We start from the raw sequence: 20,084 nt of genomic DNA, 5'->3' as shown, positions 1-20,084 counted from the left end.
AAACATATACATATAGTACAAATTATAGGATAGTGGCAGTTCAATCACATTTTACAGAGTTTCATTTATTCTGGTAATGTACGCTTATAAAGATGAGTTTTTAATGATTGTTTTAATTTGTCTAATGTTAAAGATGACTTTTCAGAATCTGGGAGATCATTCCATAATTTAAGACCAGCTACACTGAAGGCGCTGTCTGCGAAAGTTCGGTTTTTTTTTTCAGTAAATGGAACATGAAGGAGTTCAGTAGTAGCTAAATGTGTTGAACGTCTATTTAGGTTATATGAAATTAGATTTTTTAAATAGTACGGGGTCAGATTGTTCAGGCACTTGTAGACCATGACAAGGAGCTTGAATTCGACTCTTTCTTTTACTGGCAGGATGTGGAGTTCTTTGAGTCCAGCAGTTGAGCTTGAGTATTTAGATAAACCAAGCGGCAATTTGCCGGCCATGTCTTGGACTCTTTGAAGAGTAAGTAAGGTAGAGACTTTGAGATTGACATAGATACAGTTACAATAGTTAATATGTGAAAACACTAGAGCACTTACTAGTTTGAGGCAGGTTGACTTGTCAAGAAATGGTCTCAATTTCCTGAGATTAAATAATGCTAGGGCTACATGTCATGATTTGAGGGAGATACGAGATTTAAGGGTTAAATTTTGATCAAAAGTAACCCCTAGCACTTTAACACTATTAGAACGGCTCACCATGATATCACCGACTTTCACGTCGGTTACGAGGCAATGCGGCAGTATGCGAGTGCTTCCAAACACGATAAACTCCGATTTGTCATCGTTTATCTTCAAGCGATTTTCGTGTATCCAATTGCTAGTTCAGCGGATGAGTCGGAAGCTTTCCAGCTGGCATACACGTTATGGACATCAGCATATCCTATTAGGTTAATGTCGTCACCAATAGAGTATTGCAGTGTACTAGCATAGCATGTAAACAGAAAGGGATCGTTTATGCTACCCTGTGGCACAGAGAAATTGATGTTAATTGCATCGGAGCAGGAGTCATGAACATGGACTTCAAAGTTTCTGTCAGTGAGAGATGAAGCTATCCATTCTTTGGCATTATTACAAATACCATAGAATGTTTGAAGAACGTCCAGGAGAAGCTGATGATGAACCGTGTCGAATGCGGCGCTTAATTAACTGCGATAAACGCCGTTAACTGTTGATGTTCCATACCCCACACAATATCATTACACAGCTTTAATGTTAGCGTTTCAGTGCTGTAGTGTTTCCTGTAAGCACTTTGATATGCTGGTAAGAGTGATTGTTAGTCGATGTGCTGTGAGAAACTAATTAAAGACGTCTTTTCCACCAGTTTTGAGAGAAAAGAAAGGTTACTTATCGGTCGATAGTTTTTCTTTACACGCTCTAAATTTATTGCTTTAACAGCGGTTTTACTATTGCCCTTTTCCAGTCTTTGTGGAACACTCCTGTCTCCAAGGAAAGATTAATAATATGACATTATGACGGCGAATATGTCCGCATGCTGCTTGATTAAGCTAGAAGGTAATATAAATAGATGTTTCGTTTCTGATTGAATCCGTTCTATTGGCTAATAGCTGTTTTTAAACGCTGCGCTTCAGAGTCAAACCATGGATTTTTTTGGGTCGAACTGTGACCTTATGGGGGGGGGGGGGGTATAAATGTATTAAAGACACTTGAGATGATCAATAATTTTGAAAACATCCCGGATAGGATCGTGGTCGATATATTATATTTTCCGAAATTGAATCCGTTTCCGTAGCAAGACAGGTCGACACGTTGAGATGTGACCGGCAATAAATGCATGATCAGATAGGTAATCTCCTATCGAGATATTGTTGATGGTGAAGTCACTATTTTCGTGGATAAGTATTAGGTCTATGAAATGAAATGAAATGGGGTTTAACGTCCTACTGTTTTGCTCCGAACTGGGCTAATGAAGACGGGCATACGCCATACAGTGTGCTATGAGGGAAATTTTGCCCGGACAGCGGCACTACGGCCTACTCTTATATCGAATTCCAACTGTCAAGGGATCTTTTACGTGCACGCCAATGTGTACACGGGACCTCGGTTTTTCGTCCCATCCGAACGACTAGACAGCTGTCCTGTTCAGCCCCTCCGTCCTGCATCACTGACAAGGGAGAACCACGCCGGAAAATCTGGATGGACTTTCTCGGCCAATGCAGGGATCGAACACCCGACCTCCAGGCTAGCGAGCCAGCGCCTTACCCACTTAGCCACCGTGATCCCCGTATTAGGTCTAGGGTATTACCTAAATTATGTGTCGGAAATGAAATGAAATGAAATGGGGTTTAACGTCCTACTGTTCTGCTCCTATACTGGAATAATAAAGACGGGCATACGCCATACAGTGTGCTATGAGGGAAATTTTGCCCGGGCAGCGGCACTATCGGCAACTCTTATATCGAATTCCAACTGCTAAGGGATCTTTTACGTGCATTCCAATGTATACACGGGACCTCGGTTTTTCGTCTCATCCGAAAGACTAGACAGCTGTCCTTGTCAGGCCCTCAGTCCTGCATCACCGACAAGGGGAAACCACGCCGGAAAAATGGGGTGAACTTTCTAGGCCAATGCAGGGATCGAACACCCGACCTGCAGGCTAGCGAGCCAGTAAATTATGTGTCGGACCGTAAACTAATTGATTTAGAGAGAATGTTTCGGAAATTTCATAAAAAGCGATTACTTCAGGATCGGACTGCTTATTAACGCGGGTATTGAAATCTCCAGCTATTAAACAACGATTGCAGGTTAAAAGTGCATCACTGAGGAAATCAGGGAATTCGATGAGAAATGTGGAGAAGGGCACAGGATGATCAGCGGAAGGTGAGGGTCTATAAACAACAATCACAGTTATACAAAGTGAACTTATCAGCAGTTCAATAATTGCGTATTCAAACGAAAGAACGTTATCGGACTTAATAATCTTGTATCTGATAGAAGCTGTGAGAAATATACCAATACTGCCACCGTTTCGTCAGGTCCTGTTGGGATAGACGCTGGCTCGCTAGCCTGAAGGTCGGGTGTTCGATCCCTGCATTGGCCGAGAAAGTTCATCCTGATTTTCCGGCGTGGTTTCCCCTTGTCAGTGATACAGGACGGAGGACCTGACAAGGACAGCTGTCTAGTCGTTCGGATGGGACGAAAAATCGAGGTCCCGTGTACCTTTATGCTCCTTAAAGGAACTATCCCGATTTGAACAGAGTCTCAATTTTTTCGTTGGGTGACCTGATAATCGATTACCGTTCCTTTAAAGGTCTATACAGTGAATGACCCATGTGATGTACATGATAACGAAAGATAAATTTCAGCTACATATTATTTTTTATAAAATAAAAGTCTTGTTTTATCCAGACACCGCATAATACAGCTTGGGACACTGGTCTCCATTTCCAGATGAAGGCTGGCGGGTTTAAGTTGTTTGAAAACGTATCACGTATATTGAGTTGTTCGGCCCTAAGGTACAGGATTATAAGGGCTTTTAAAACAAAATTAAGCTGTTGGATGATCCAAAATATAACCGGGGGTGGCCCTTTAACGTCGTGAAAGTAGGGATCTAGTGTTAAGATGGTTGTATTAACATCTTCTATTTCTATGTAACTATTGTAACACCTCACTGGTTCCACGAATAATATGCTTCTTAAGGCCGTCACATGTGTAAAAATAAAATAGATATTTGAGTAACGTCCCTGTTGAATAAGTAGGCCACTAATGATTTATAATATAAAGAAATAAAGAGGACATTGTGTGAAATTGTACACGTATGTATAAATTTATTATTTATACATTTGGATCATGACGTGACCTTTTTTAATAACCAGAAGCCCTTTATGAAGAGTGTTTCACGTTTCACCGGTATCTTCTAACCAAGATAAATCTAGAAATATCAGATAAATTTATACATAAAATGGTCCCCTGATGCATAGGCGTACTGGCTCGATGAATGTTTGAAAATTTAACTGCCACAAACGCGTTTTCCTGCTATTCCTGCCCGTGGATAAAGCAATAAGTGACTATTTAATAGTAATAAACCACTGGAGAATTGCAATTATAGCTACAAAGTGAGAGAGCGAGAGAGAGAGAGAGAGAGAGAGAGAGGGGTAGATAGATGGGGTTTAACACGTCCACTTGACACAAACTAGGTCACTTTGGGACTAACATATGGTTCAATTTTATTTCCATAATTTGCTTGTGCGTACGGGTCTTTAGCAGTGAAGGAATCCGGAGGACCCGGAGAAAACCCACGAGGATGGACCGGCGACCCTACTCCTTGTCACATACAACCAGGGAATCGAAACCACGGCATTTGACTCAATGACAGACTTTATGATACAGCGCGCATGTGCTAACCATTCAGCCCTCCAATCCCCCAGCTACAAAGTAAAGACGACGTTGATTTAACAGGTGCGCCAAGTTAAAGGAGCACTCAATTATGTAAAATTAAAAACACGAGTTACAATACGATATTAGTTTATATCAATCAATATTGAGGTTGTTATCTTACCGTGAAAATATACGATCATAATATCCAATATTTCAGACATAATTAACAGTTTATAATAGGCACACGATTCGTGTATTCTATGGATTCGGGCGCAATTTTTAATGAACACAGAAAAACATATTCCACGACTGAATCAGAAACATGTGAATCTTTTCGTTTTTTTAATATAATTTTGTACGGTGATAAATATATGGATATTAACAGATTCAGGGAATGGCGTAGAATCATTAAATAAATTTTATACAATTCAGGTCGTGGTAGATTGCCTATAAAACCAATGCAAGTTTACCAAATAAGTGAAACGATTTTTCAATGCTTTTATTGTCTCATGTGCAGTATAGATTTGGAAAGATATTTGAGAGAGAGACAGATAGAAATGGGGTTAAACGTCCACTCGAAACAAACTAGGTCATTTCGGGACTAGCATAATTTTAATATGGTTTAATTTTATTTCAATAATTCGCTTGCGCGTAGGGGTCTTTAGCAGTGGGAGGAAACAAGAGGACCCAGAGAAAACCCACGAGGTTTGACAGGCGACCCTACTCATTGTCACGTACAACCGGGGATTCGAAACCACGCCAGTTGACTCAATGACAGACCTTATGATACAGCGCGCACGTACCAACCATTCAGCTGTGGGAGGAAACCCACGAGGTTGGACAGGCGACCCTACTCCTTGTCACGTACGACCGGGGAATCGAAACCACGCCAGTTGACTCAATGACAGACTATATGGTATGCGCGCACGTGCTAACCAGTCAGCCATCCAACTCCCCCAGAAAGATATTTGATTTATTTATAATTTAGACCATTATTATAGATATTTTATAGGTACGATTATGATAAATGGATAGTTTTCTGCATCGATGAGTCCTGTGTCCGCACAGATAGCCGACCGCAACGACCCAGTATTTAGGCATACGACCACGAGGAAAATCGAAAAAAAAAACCCAGGTATTGTGTTCGTAATAGTAAATGAAATGAAATGAAATGGGGGTTAACCGCCTACTGCTCTGCTCCGAACTGGGTTAATGAAGACGGGCATACGCCATACAGTGTGCTATGAGGAGAAATTTTGGCCGGACAGCGGCACTATGGCCTTAACTCTTATATCGAATTCCAACTGTCAAGGGAACTTTTACGTATACACCGAGGTCCCGTGCATACTTTGGCTTGCACGTAAATGATCCCTTGGCAGTTGGAATTCGATATAAGAGTAGGCCGTAGTGCCGCTGTCCGGGCAAAATTTCCCTCATAGCACACTGTATGGCGTATGCCCGTCTTCATTAGCCCAGGTTAGGACGTTAAACCCCATTTCATTTCATTTCATTTTACGTATACACGGGACAGCGGTTTTTCGTCCCATCCGAACGACTAGACAACTGTCCTTGTCAGGCCCTCCGTCCTGCATCACTGAAAAGAGGAAACCACGCCGGAAAATCCCGATGAACTTTCTCTGCCAATGCAGGATTGAACACGTGACACCCATGTGAGCGAGTCAGCGTCTTACCGACTTAGCCGCCATGACTCCCCTCTTGGTTGGAAGGTAGGGTGTGCAGTCAACGCCGGATTAACCATGGTGGGGGCCCTGGGGCCTGAAACATGTGGGGGGCCCCTGATCACCGACCGCAGAGCTGTGGCCACCGCGGGGGTCTTGGGGGGGGGGTTACCCCCCCGGGAATTTTTCAGAAATTGGAGGCCGGAAACGTGATTTCCTGGCATTTCAGGCACTTGTGTGGAGCCATTTAGAAGTACCTACCCCAGAAAAAAATAAAATTCTGCAACAAAATTAGCGCATTCTGGCGTTATTTCAGTGGACCAATCAATGCGAGTGCTATGAAATGATGGCATTTCTAGAGGAGGGGGCTGGACGCAACTGAGATTTTTGTGGGGGGGGGGCATGGTGCCCCATGGTTGATCCGGCGTTGTGTGCAGTGGAGGGGGGACTTCCGTGATGTATTTGACTATATCGTTACGTCATCAACATAGACACATATTGACATATTATTCATGTCGTTATTATCAGCTTTCCGTTTAATACCCACAATTCAAGTGAGATCGACATCACATTTGGCATGCTTGTTGATTAGACCATCACTTGCCGATATGACGTCACAATGCCAAGATGACGACGATGACGTCATTAGAAATAAGCAATTCGTCTTCAATACTAACACCACCTATTCACATACTCTCACCCACATTGCCAAATAACCTCACCCACCCACATCACATTTCCAGACAACCTCACCCAAATATTCTCACCCACATGCCCACATAACCCCACCCAGAACATACCTACCCCGAACAATTAATATGCCCTCATCCAAATACTCACATAACCTCACCCACCCACCACCACACAAAACATACAAAACCATTACTCTATACAGTATAATATCATACAAACTATATCATTACTTTATACAGTATAATATGTTCTAGTTAAATGTTTAATATTGTTTTATAGTTAGTATACATAGATAGAATTCAATGTTCAAGTTAAATGTTTAATATTGTTTTATAGTTAGTATATATGATTTAATATTTTATACACCATCAACAGACTAGTAGTACCAGTAGACTTTATCTCTATCTTTTATATTAAACTGTGATAATGAGAGATGTTTGTTGTGTTGTTTGTAGTGGTACTTGATCTGTCTCTCATCATCACTGTAGATAGAACCAATATAACAACCACACTTTCTAAGCTTCTTCTCCAGTATCTTCTCTAATTCATTCACTGTTTGATCTCTACTAATACTTATAGTACTTATAGTCGTATCATCATACCTGTAAATACAGGTAAATATATATTATAATACTTATATCATACAGGTAAATATATATTATAATACTGTATATACAGGTAAATAAATAAAATATGTGATTCCAAGAAAGGGATAGAAGAAAATAAAATGGACGTTGAAATAGTGGACCTGTTTTCCATGTACGTGTTTTCCATGTAAGTGGGTCTAATGCAGGTGTAATGGAACCGTTTCCAAATAATCGGCTAAAACGCGTACATGTAATACAGGTTTTACAGTGTTCAACTCAGATAAATATCTACTTGGACCATATTGAAATAACAGTCACCAGATGAGATAAATACCACGTGTGTGAAAACTGCTAACTGTTATATTAGTGACGTCATCTCTATTTGACGTCATCAATCGGGTGATGTTTTTGTTTAGTGTGGTTTCATCAGTCATCTTGTATAGTGATATCAGTGTTTTAACTATAATATATAATTTTACATGTTTTCTATCATCCACCTACTAATGGTTCTATTATAACAAGTTTAATATTCCTGATATGTCGTTTACTTTAAATTTCATGTACTATTATAAAATGTTTATTTACCGACATATATTGAGAGTAATCATTTCGTCTGTCTTGTCTGAATTTTTATTAACGTTAGTTTTCTTGACCACCGTTTCATCTTCTAGAATCCTCACTCTCTCTGTCATTTGGTTCATTCCATCAGTGAGTTTGTGTATTTGATCGTTTTTAACATCCAGTTCAATTCTCAAGGTATCCACGTCATCGGTGAGTTTGTGTATTTGATCGTTTTTAACATCCAGTTCAATTCTCAAGGTATCCACGTCATCGGTGAGTTTCTCTATTTTCTCTTCCATTTCATATTTCATGTCGTCCACGTCATCTTTTAGTTGATTAGTAAAATGGTTATCATTGCCAAATTGTATATTACTGGTGCCGTTAAAATGATATATAACAGGGTTGGTTTTAGTTGATTCTGACTGAAATATATAAAATATATATACAAATAATCACTGATAAATATCATTGATATGATAAATACCCCCCCCCCTCCAACTCACACTCTCCTCGCGCCAATCTATGTAGTCTGTGTTATCAAGTGACGTGTGTATATATTAACAAGTGTTATATTATAGACTCGATTCTTATCTTTTCGTTGTTTTTATGTCTGACGTCGATTACATTGAAACCTTAACATCTTCCCACATAACAATATGATGTTAATTTTACGTTACATTTACGTAAAAATGGTCAGTCAGTTTACCATCATTTTGCTCATCTTTTTAACGATAATTTTACGTCAGGAAATGACGTTAATCTAACGTAAACTTTACGTCATTTTTACGTTATATTTACGTCATTTTCTGACGTAAATCTAACGTAACCTTTACGTCATTTTCTGACGTAAATCTAACGTAAAATTTGCGTAAAGTTTACGTCATTTTCGTTAGATTTACGTCAGAAAATGACGTAAACTTTACGTTAGATTTACGTCAGAAAATGATGTAAATATAACGTAAAAATGACGTAAACTTTACGCTAGATTAACGTCATTTCCTGACGTTAAATTGTCGTTAAAAGGATGAGCAAAATGATGGATATCTAACCGACCATTATAACGTAAATCTAACATTAAATTAACATCATTTACGGATGCAATTCTAATGTCAAATTTTGATGACCAAAGTTACGAAAATATAACAAACCATTAAAACCTTCAAAATTATTCATTATTTGCGGCAGTAAATGGGAAGTACATTCAATCAATAATCAAATTTTCCTGACCCGTGGGTGAGGCTAAAAGTTGAGTGGTCCAACGTGTGCGCTTTAGATCATAAGGTCTGTCATTGAGTCAAGTGGTTTGTTTCCACACCCAACTTGAACATGGGTTTTCTCTGGGTCCTCCTACTACTAAAGATTCCTGGTGCGGATGAATTATTCAACTTGAATTGAATCACTTAGTCCCAAAGGACAGTTTATGTCTATTGGATGTTTTACCCCATTGCTCTCTATCTACCCATAACCAGTCAGAATTCTAAATGTATTGCACAGAAAAGTTAAAAATCTAGCAGAATAATATGACAAAATATACTACAAGTATGTATACATATACTTTATTTAAAAGACAAAAATATAATGTTATAAAATACAAAATACACATTTAAATATTAACAGTTTTTATCCACAGCTGTTTGAGAAATGAGGACGGGCATATGCCACACAGTGTGCAGAGCTATGGCGTACTCTTACATAAAATTCCAACTGCCAAGGGATCTTTCACACACACACACTTGAGTTTACACTGTACCTTGTTTTTTTGGTCCCTTCCGTATGACTAGTCAGCCATCCATGTCAGGTCCTCTGTCCGGCATCACTGACAAGGGAAAATGTTCAAGAAAAAGGTCTACATTAGCGCTATGAATGTGCTGATATGCATATAAGAAAGAAAAAACTGGGATATTGACCAAATTGGGCCAAAACCTATAGCCTCTATCTTATTTGCTCAAGGTATTGATGGAATAGGAGTTAACTTTGGAATGAGTGAAATGAAATGGGGTTTAATGTCCTATTCCGACAGGGCTAATGACATGGAAATATGCTATACAGTGTCCTATTATGGAATTTTATCCAGACAGCGGCGCTAAAGCCTACTCTTATATCGAATTCAAACTGCCAAGGGATCTTTCACGTGCACACCAATGTGTGCACAGGACCTCGGTCATTCGTACCATCCAAACGACTAGACAGCTGTCCCTCCTTGTCAGGACCTCTGTCCTGCACCTCTGACAAGGGGAGGAAACCAAGTCTGGAAATCACGAAGAACTTTCTCGGCCGACACTGGAATGGAATGTTGTGGAATGCTGAATATTGATAGGTTTCGGCCTCTCATGATTCCAGTGTGTAACACAAATTTGAAAAAGATCAATTAAGAATAAACACAGCATCTATTGCATTTGAAAAAGGGAGAATTAACCAAGGAAAGCAAAGTCCTGAAAAGCTGTATATTGATAATGCTTGTCCTCTCACAATCGGAATGATTCACATTTCACACCCAGTGTACGGACAAACAGGGCCAAAATTGATATGTGGGTGTATAAACAAAGATATATACTACACAAATATTACATGTGTTGCAGAATTGGTTTAACACATTTCAAATATAATTGTAACACGGATATTTGCAATGGTTGATCCATGACAAAAGATTTGAAATATTTTGAAGAGACGCAAAAGGTTACGCCATACAGTGTGCTATAAGGGAAATTTTGCCCAGGCAGCAACGCTATGGCCTACTCTTGTATCGAATTCCAACTGCCAGGGGATCTTTTATGTGCATGCCAATGTGTACACTGGACCTTGGTTTTTTTTTTGTCCCATCCAAACGACTAGACAGCTGTCCTTGTCAGGCCCTCCATCCTGCATCACTGACAATGGGAAACCACACTGGAAAATCAGGATGAACTTTCTCGGCCAATGCAGGGATCGAACACCCGACCTCAAGGATAGCGAGTCAGCGTCTTACCCACTTAGCCACATGATCCCCCCTTGGCCTATGTACATGTAGAGATGAATTTTGAGCTACCTTTATATATATATTTCTATTTTTAAAACCCGCGACAAGTATATTTATATCAAGGATGTAACCCTCTATCAGTTAACCCGTCACGGATTGGTTGCATTGGTGAACCGGTTCAAAATATTCATTTCATATCATACCTGACCTTCAAATCCAGGAATTGTAGCCACAACGGGGATCACGTTGGTTAAGTCGGTAAGACACTGGCTATCTAGTCTGGAGGTCGGGTGTTCGATCCCTGCATTGGCCGAGAAAGTTATTCCAGATTTTCCGGCATGGTTCTCCCTTGTCAGTGATGCAGGACAGAGGGCTAGACAAGACAGCTGTCTAGTCATTAAAATAGGACAAAAAAATGAGGTCCCATGTACACATTGGCGTGCACGTACAAGAGCCCTTGAAGTTAGAATTCGATATAAGAGAAGGCCGTAGTGCCACTGTCCGGGCAAAATTTCCCACATAGCACACTGTATGGCGTATGCCCATCTTCATTAGCCCAGTTCAGAGCAAAACAGTAGGACGTTAAACTTTCATTTCACTAGCCACAGCTCTGTTTTCTTTCACCAAAGGGGGGGGGGGGTGGATGGCTGAATGGTTAGCGTGCGCGCACTGTATCATAAAGTCTGTCATTGAGTCGACTGGCGTGGTTTCGAATCCCCAGTTGTACGTGGCAAGGAGTAGGGTCGCCTGTTCAACTTCATGGGTTTTCTCCGGGTCCTCCGGTTTCCTCCCACTCCTAAAGACCCCTACGCGCAAGCGAATTATGTAAATAAAAAATTAAACCATATGTTAGTCCCGAAATGACCTAGTTTGTGTCGAGTGGATGGTAAACCCCATTTCTCTCTCTCTCTCTTTCACCAAAGGGGGGGATCAAGTGGCTAAGTGGGTAAGACGCTGGCTCGCTAGCCTGGAGATCGGGTGTTCGATCCCTGTAAGTTCATCCTGATTTTCCGGCGTGGTTTCCCTTGTCAGTGATGCAGGACGGATGGACTGACAAGGACAGCTGTCTAGTCGTTATGGGACGAAAAACTGAGGTCCCGTGTAGACATTGGCGTGCACGTAAAAGATCCCTTGGCAGGCAAAATTTCCCTCATAGCACACTGTATGGCATATGCTCGTCTTCATTAGCCCAGGTTAGGAGCAGAATAGTAGGACGTTAAACCCCATTTCATTTCATTTCATTTCTTTCACCAAAGACCACATAAATACTTCATTTAGCACTTGTCATTTGAAACAGTTATAGCCTATGTCTTGTCTGGAAGAGGGGGCATCATCACATTACCATACAGGGTATAAGTCGATGTTGAGTATAAGTCAAATTGCCAAATTTTACATTTTTCCGACCTACATCCATAATTAAGTAGAGGCGGTATATAAGACTAATGTTTTTCAACTCCACGAGTTTCGAGACTGTTATCCTAGTCTAATACCGTGCCGGTGTACGCCGAAGAAAAGTTGGGCCATATAAATAATGAGGGTCTGGGACAGTTGTCAATAACACTTGCATTTATAAACAAACATGAATCGTGATGACGAATTAGGATTCAATAAAAAAAAACAACATAGATATGGCCCATGAAGAGAGAAATTTTACAATAAAAAAAAATTAAGAGTGTTGGATATTGAACTGACAATGCAATCAAATGGACTTTCGGAAATGGCATTCTTATATAAATTTCATGGGCGTCAACATCTTGTTTTAGGACTAGTTACCTTCCTTAGACTTTGTTTATGATAATGTAAAAGACCGGATAATCTAGCCTATGACCGATTATTCTCAAATGTTGACAACGCAACCACACTAATATTCGTAGAATATAGAATATTTTTTTCTAGATGATAGAGACTAATAATATGCCAACATTGAAATGTGTGCATAAATATGGTATATACTTAACTACACCAATATTATACCTATGTCATAGAATTTGTTACAAACATTACAAATATAATCTTAATAGAGATCTTTGCTATGGTTGATCTATCAGTAAAAATTGGAAGATTTGTAAGGAACGCAAATGGTTATTGTTTACTGGCTGCAGCAGGGAGCAATAACAGGAACACAGATGATTTTCAACTCACTGATACAACTCAGTTTAAACTTTAAGCCAAAGAGCTGTTATATAATACTGTGACAGGATATCTGCTCTAAACTAACTAGTCATCAAAGAATTGACTGTCAAAAGTTCAGACAGAAAGTATTTTAGGCCTACAATGCTTGTAAAGCTTTGGCCTACATTCTGATGATATTTGTGCTACCATAGATACATATATATTTATATCATTACGTTATGTGACAAGTAGTAGTGTTTGGCAAGTAGTAGTGTTGTCTAACTATCATTATAAAGCCCATATAAATCTTTTTAGAACTTCTTTGTCATTACTGCCACCAAGGGTGCTCAAATATACATGTAGGATCTGTAAAAAAAAAAAATAAATAAATAAAAAGCAACTTTATACTCCCCCAAAAAAACGTAATTGGGTTAAACGGCCTACTGTTCAGCTCCAACTGGGCTGACAGCCAACCTACTGTGGATCTGTAATGAAATGGGGTTCAACATCATACTGTTCTGCTCAAACTGGGCTAAAGAAGTTGGACAAATGCTTGAAAGTGTGCTGTGATGGAAATTTTGACTGGACCGTGTGTACAAAAGAGCTTGGTTTTTTGTCCTATCCGAACAACTGTACATTAGCCCTTACCAGCCCCTCTGTCTTGCACCAGTTAAAAGAGGAACCATGCCAGAAAATCCTGATGAACTTTCTTGGCCACCACAAGAAAAAATAAGCAGGGGAGTAGGACTGAAACCTTTATGTACAAGTATGTACGGGCAAACTTGTTATTTAATGTTATAGGCCTATGTATATAATTAGAGTCTTGATTATCCATTTTTCAATTAAATTAAATCATTAACATTAACCACCAGTGTTTAAATCTGTGAACATCTCGAGTACCCGATGGCATTGAGACTTGATTATAGACTTAGCAAGTTAATACATTAAAATGTCTTATAAAAATTTTTAACATTTACAGTCTCAAGAAATACCTACTTAACCTACGTACAATATATAGATTTAGCTCTTGCATTATGCATTATTAAATTTGCAAAAATATCAGTACAATAACAACAAAAAAACCCAACCTGAAACACCCATAAAAATGTTTAGAAAATACTACATGTACTTATATTATAATTAGCACAGCCTGAATTTTAACAGTCTACATCATTAATAAATTCGTTATGTGTTTGATAATTTTTGGATCCAGATTTTTTAAAAACAATTTTGGAACCAGTATTACTTTCGATAACTTAAAGCAATGTTGATTTTGTTTATGAATAGTATGGTTTACGGACAATGTATAAACTGCATCGTGTTAAAAACAAATACTGACTGTCTGATATACAAAGTTGCGTGCAAACTTTTTCCACGGCCAGATTATTTTTTTTATCAACATTAGATCTATCGGTATACTGTCAACGGAAGTTCGCATAAAAAGTGCACTTACCTTCAACTTTACTTTGCTGAATCCAAAATCGTGTGTGTATGTGTGGAATAGCTTTATTTAACTTTAAATCACGGCATCATTTCTTCTTTGGGAAAAATAATAATTACATTATGCCGCCATTTTAAATCCCAGAATTCCGTACGTTCCGGTCAAACGAACAAACAAAAAATATTTAATAAATAATTGAAGCAATTTAGATAAATAACGACAACAATAACCGTAACCTATAAAAAAAATATTGTAATGTGAATAGAAATAATATGATATAAACCGATTTAAACACAATCATCAACGGTGAACAGATCGTGACCTTGACCTTGCCCGAGTCGATAAAAATATATTTTTACATCTATGTAGTTCTAAAAATGGCGGCTGTTCGTTTGAAAGGCCTGTAATATTTCTGATAATGAATCTATTCATATAATTTGTTTGTATACGCTCTACCATATTTTATATGAGGTTACATAATTATGTTATATTAAAAGAATAATCAAATCGGGGAATTTTAATTTTCAGAGATAGGTCTTTTATCGAGAGACGATAAATATATGGACTTTTTTAGCTAGAGTAGATCTCTATGTTAATTGACTGGGTCATTAATATGTAACAGGCATTGCCTGAGTAGAGCGAAGCTGATTATTGTCAAATATAAAACCTTCATAATTAATTTTCTCAAGTGATACAAAAAATGTTAAATAATTTAGTTTTTCAAAATTGATTTTTATTTAGATCTAAATTTTATACATTAATTTTGTTTTTAAAAAAAAGAACAAAAAAGTGTGAGAATTATTTTCATTGACGTAAAAAATATGTGACGTCATTGATTAGACGCATCATAGAAATAGTTCTATGAGGCGCGTAATCTTGCTTGGACGAGATTTGGTAAGTTGACATGCGCATTGCCTGTTTTCTCCAGTGTATCCGGTTTCGGTCTGAATTTTTTCTTAATCAACAGTCTGTGGGTAACATTTTCAATTACGCTCCTGTGTTACCGGAAAAGAGCTTTGCTCAAGCACCGCGCTTCGCGCGATGCTGTAGAGCTTCGCTCTATATTATCTATTTTTCAGATTCATAACTTAAAAAAATGGAACTAGTCTTGGTCCAACCTTTATTTTTATATGGTTTTACAACTTGTATAATTAAGTGTTGAACTTTTAAATTCGAAATAAAAAAACGGCACCAATCGACTCATGACCTATTTTATATATTAGGCGTTTTTGTGAGTCGATTAGATTAGGTTTTGATTTGCTAGTACGATTTGGTATGATTTCGATTTGATTAGCTATGGTCCACAAATGTGAAATTTGATAATTACGATTTGGTAAGATGGCTGCCACCACGGACACCGATCAGAAAAAAAATTGTCTCTGGTAACATGACGAGGGGGGCGTGTGTTTCACGTGTAGTCCAAGTTACCTACAGATTACAGTGACACTGCTGGCACCCAGAGGGCCTAAAATTGCTTAGAGCCAGAGGTGATCTAACATTCTTGTGGACTATAAAGTTAACATTAAAGGAGCTAAATCGCTAACATTTGGGACCTAGAAATTGACAAAAGTGGGTCGCAATGCATATAATACTGTAGTATGAATGTATATAAACTGATTTACATTCAATGGTTTCCGTTTTTACTCCAATTTCAAATCCGTTATGTTCGGCGAAATAAGCCAGCAGTCTCAAGCGAGTGCAAATTTCTAGCGTCTGGTTATTCCAGTTTACATACGCCGTTTGATTTGGTGCAATGTGTCTAGCCTCGTCCCTCGAGTCTCTTGATACAACTAGGGCTGAAGCGCATTATGGTACACGATTCGTGTACCAATGGTAAAATGTTTATTTTGTCTTAAATATTGGATATCAAAAGCCCATCTTTTCCCGTTAAGATCACAACATGAATGTTGATATAATTTGACAAATAAATCGTGTTTTCAATGTTGAAGATTTTGGATGATATTGAGTTAGAGACTTAGCTACTTTAAACACATCAAATGCGTTTTAAAAAAACATTTTTTATGGAGAAAAACAACAATAAGCATTAAAAATTACTTACGATGTCGAACATTCCGCCATTTTGAAAACGTCAAATCTAATCGCCTAAACACCTCCTGGGACGATTAGGTCGATTTGCCTAATCAGTTGAGTTAAATCGTCTCACAAATGTAACGATTAGCATAATCAACTTGGTTCACAAATGCGTATAATAGCTAATCGGTCTAATCTAATCGGTTCACAAAAACGCCTATTGTATATGTAGACAGCCGCCATTTTAAATGACATTAACAACACACATTGATTTAAGCTCTGAGTGAGCTAATGAAGACAGGCATACACTATATACAGTGTACTATGACGGAAACTTTGCACGGATAGCGGCACTATATGGCCTACTCTGATATTGAATTACAACTGTCGGAGTGTCTTTTACGTGCATGCCAATATGTACATGAGGACTTGATTTTTCGTATGACCCGAACAACTATACCTTATCCCTTGCCAGATCCTCCGCCCTGCCACAGTCCATAGAAAATTTCCGTCATAGCACTCTGCATTGCGTATGACTATCTTCAATAGTCCGACTGGTGCAGAAAAGTATGAAAATGAATTTTAAATGGGGTTTGAACATCCTACTATTTTATTCCAAGTGCTCTAATGAAGAAGGGCATATGCTATAATGGTTAAAATGTTGTGATTTCGGGTTAAAATGCCGTGATGTTGGGTTATCACCTTACGAAGGGTGATATCAGTCACCATATCTACTGGGTTTCTTTAATACTCATATTTATAGTATTTTATAGAGTCAGACTAGTGGACTAGTGAATGCACGGATTAGTGCACCTATTGGTAATGACTATATGCGGAAATGCTGCTCTCCAGGCAAAATGTCTTTCCTAGCACATCTTTATTAGTAAGTGCGGTAATGCTGCTGTCCAGGCAAAATTTCTGTCATAGCACATCTTCATTACTAATTTTGATAAAGCCACGGTGGCTAAGTGCGTAAGATGCTGGCTCGATAATCCAGAGCACGTGTTCGATCCCTGCATTGGTGGAGAAAGTTCATCAGGATTTTCCGACATGGTTTCCCCTTGTCAGAGGTGCAGGAACAAGGACAGTAGTCTAGTCACTCAGATGGGACAAAAAACCGAGGTACCATGTATACATTGGCTTGCACGAAAAGATTCCTTGGCAGTTGGATTCGATATTAGTAGGCCATAGTGCCGCTGCTGGGGCAAAATTTCCCTCATTGCACATTGTATGGTATGTACCTGTCTTCATTAGCCCAGTCGGAGCAGAACAGTAGGACAATAAACCGATTTCATCAGGACAAATCTACATGAGGAAAAACCTACATTTCACAAACTTAGTAATTTGTAACGGGGGGGGGGGGGGGGGTTGGATGGCTGAATGGTTAGCGTGCGGGCGCTGTATCATAAAGTCTATCATTGAGTTGACTGTCGTGGTTTCGAATCCCCGGTTGTACGTGACAAGGAGTAGGGTCGCTTGTCCAACCTCCGGTTTTCTCCCACTGCTAAAGACCCCTACGCGCAAGCGAATTATGTAAATAAAAATTAAACTATATGTTAGTCCCGAAATGACCTAGTTTGTGTCGAGTAGACGTTAAACCCCATTTCTCTCTCTCTCTCTAGTAATTAGTAACACACTGGCTAGCAAATGAGGGGTTCAATTTCCGTGTTGGTCGAGAAAAATGAAATGAAATCGGGTTTAATGTCCTACTGTTCTGCTCCTAAACTGAGCTAATGAAGACGAGCATACGCCATACAGTATTCTATGAAGGAAATTTTGCCCAGGCAGCTGCGCTATGGCCTACTCTTATATCAAGTTCCAACTACCAAGGGATCTTTCATGTGCACTCCTGTGTGTACACGTGACCTCAGTTTTTCATCCCTGACTAGACAGCTGTTCTTGTCCGGCCCTCCGTCCTGTATCACTGACAAGGGGAAAACACGCAGGAAAATCTGGATGAACTTTCTCAGCCAATGCAGGGATCGAACACCCGACCTCCAGGCTAGCGAGTCAGCGTCTTACTCACTTAGCCAACGTGATCCCCATGTTGGTCGAGAAAGTTCCCTTTGTTAGTAGTGGTGTAGGACAGAGGACCTCAAAAAAACAGTGTCTAGTCCATCACGTGGGTGTGCACGTAAAAGAACCCTTGACATTTGGAATTTGAAATGAGAGTAGATCATTCATTCATTCGTTTTCTCTTTGTGTGTCACCTACAGTTCGCAACTATTAAAGGAGCTAGATCTCTATTCTTGGGCACTTAGAAATGAAATGAAATGAAATGAAATGGACTTTAACGTCCTACTTTTCTGCTCCTAACCTGGGCTAATGAAGACAGGCATACGCCATACAGTGTGCTATGAGGGAAATTTTGCCCGGACAGCGGCACTAAGGCCTACTCTTATATCGAATTCCAACTGCCAAGGGATCTTTTACGTGCACGCCAATGTGTACACGGGACCTCGGTTTTTCGTCCCATCCGAACGACTAGACAGCTTTCCTTGTCAGCCCCTCTGTCCTGCATCACTGACAAGGGAGAACCACGCTGGAAAATCTGGATGAACTTTCTCGGCCAATGCAGGGATCGAACACCCGACCTCCAGGCTAGCGAGCTAGCGTCTTACCCACTTAGCCACGTGATCCCCCACTTAGAAATGGATATAAAATGTAATGAAATGAAATGGGGTTTAACGTCCAACTGTTCTGCTCCGAACTGGGCTAATGAAGATGGCCATACACCATACAGTGTGTTATGAGGGGAATTTTGCCCCGACAGTGGCACTACGGCCTACTCTTATATCGAATTCCAACTGTCAAGGGATCTTTTACATGCATGCCAATGTGTACACGGGACCTCGTTTTTTTTTTTTATCCCATCTGAACAACTAGACAGCTGTCCTTGTCAGGCTCTTCGTCCTGCATCACTGACAAGGGGAAAAAACGCCGGAAATCTGGATGAACTTTCTCGGCCAATGCAGGGATCGAACACCCGACCTCCAGGCTAGCGAGCCAGGGTCTTACCCATTTTTGTCCCATTTTAATGACTAGACAGCTGTCTTGTCAGGCCCTTAATTGTTAGTATCATGACATTAAACTGACATTTGTTTTACGTTTTACAACTAATATCAGGTTTATGTTAGAAAACTAACGTTAGATTTATGTTAGAAAACTAACGTTAGATTTACGTCAGAAAACTAACGTTAGATTTACGTCAGAAAACTAACGTTAGATTTACGTCAGAAAACTAACGTTAGATTTACGTCAGAAAACTAACGTTAGATTTACGTCAGAAAACTAACCATAAACTAACGGTTAGAAACCTGATGTAAAATTTACGTTAGATTAACGTTAGAATTATAACCAATAATACATATATAATTATTATGTCTGAATTCCGACTATATATCAATTGTTAGAATGTGCACACACTTGTAATGTTATTTAATCAAGAAGTATTCAAAGGGAAAAAAATTGGTTAGTAATCCGTCATAAAGTTTACGTTACATTTACGTCATTTTCTGACGTAAAAGTAACCATAACCATTATGACGTAAAAGTAACGTAAATTTAACCAAAGAATTTTACCATTATCGGACGCTAACCAAAATCTAACCATAATGACGTAAACTTTACGTAAATCTAACCATCAATGTTAAGTGGGTTATATCCATTGTCGTGTAAT

General features: G+C 39.1%; 1 long non-coding RNA gene across 4 annotated transcripts in view; it reads right to left on the bottom strand.

The window, feature by feature from the left end:
• Positions 1–6,907: 6,907 nt before the first annotated feature.
• The window catches only part of LOC126814293 (uncharacterized), a 32,038-nt gene continuing 18,861 nt past the window's right edge, over positions 6,908–20,084 (bottom strand). For all 4 annotated transcript variants that reach the window (XR_008787496.1, XR_008787495.1, XR_008787494.1 and 1 more), the window contains 2 exons: positions 7,891–8,288; positions 6,908–7,320 (listed from right to left, as the gene is read on the bottom strand). This is a non-coding gene — a long non-coding RNA (uncharacterized LOC126814293). The remainder of the gene's footprint in view (positions 7,321–7,890; positions 8,289–20,084) is intronic.

Source organism: Patella vulgata, chromosome 3 (assembly GCF_932274485.2).
Source record: "Patella vulgata chromosome 3, xgPatVulg1.2, whole genome shotgun sequence".
Lineage (NCBI taxonomy): Eukaryota > Metazoa > Mollusca > Gastropoda > Patellidae > Patella > Patella vulgata.
Note: the sequence above shows the minus strand (reverse complement) of the source record. Positions and strands in the feature narration are given on the sequence as shown.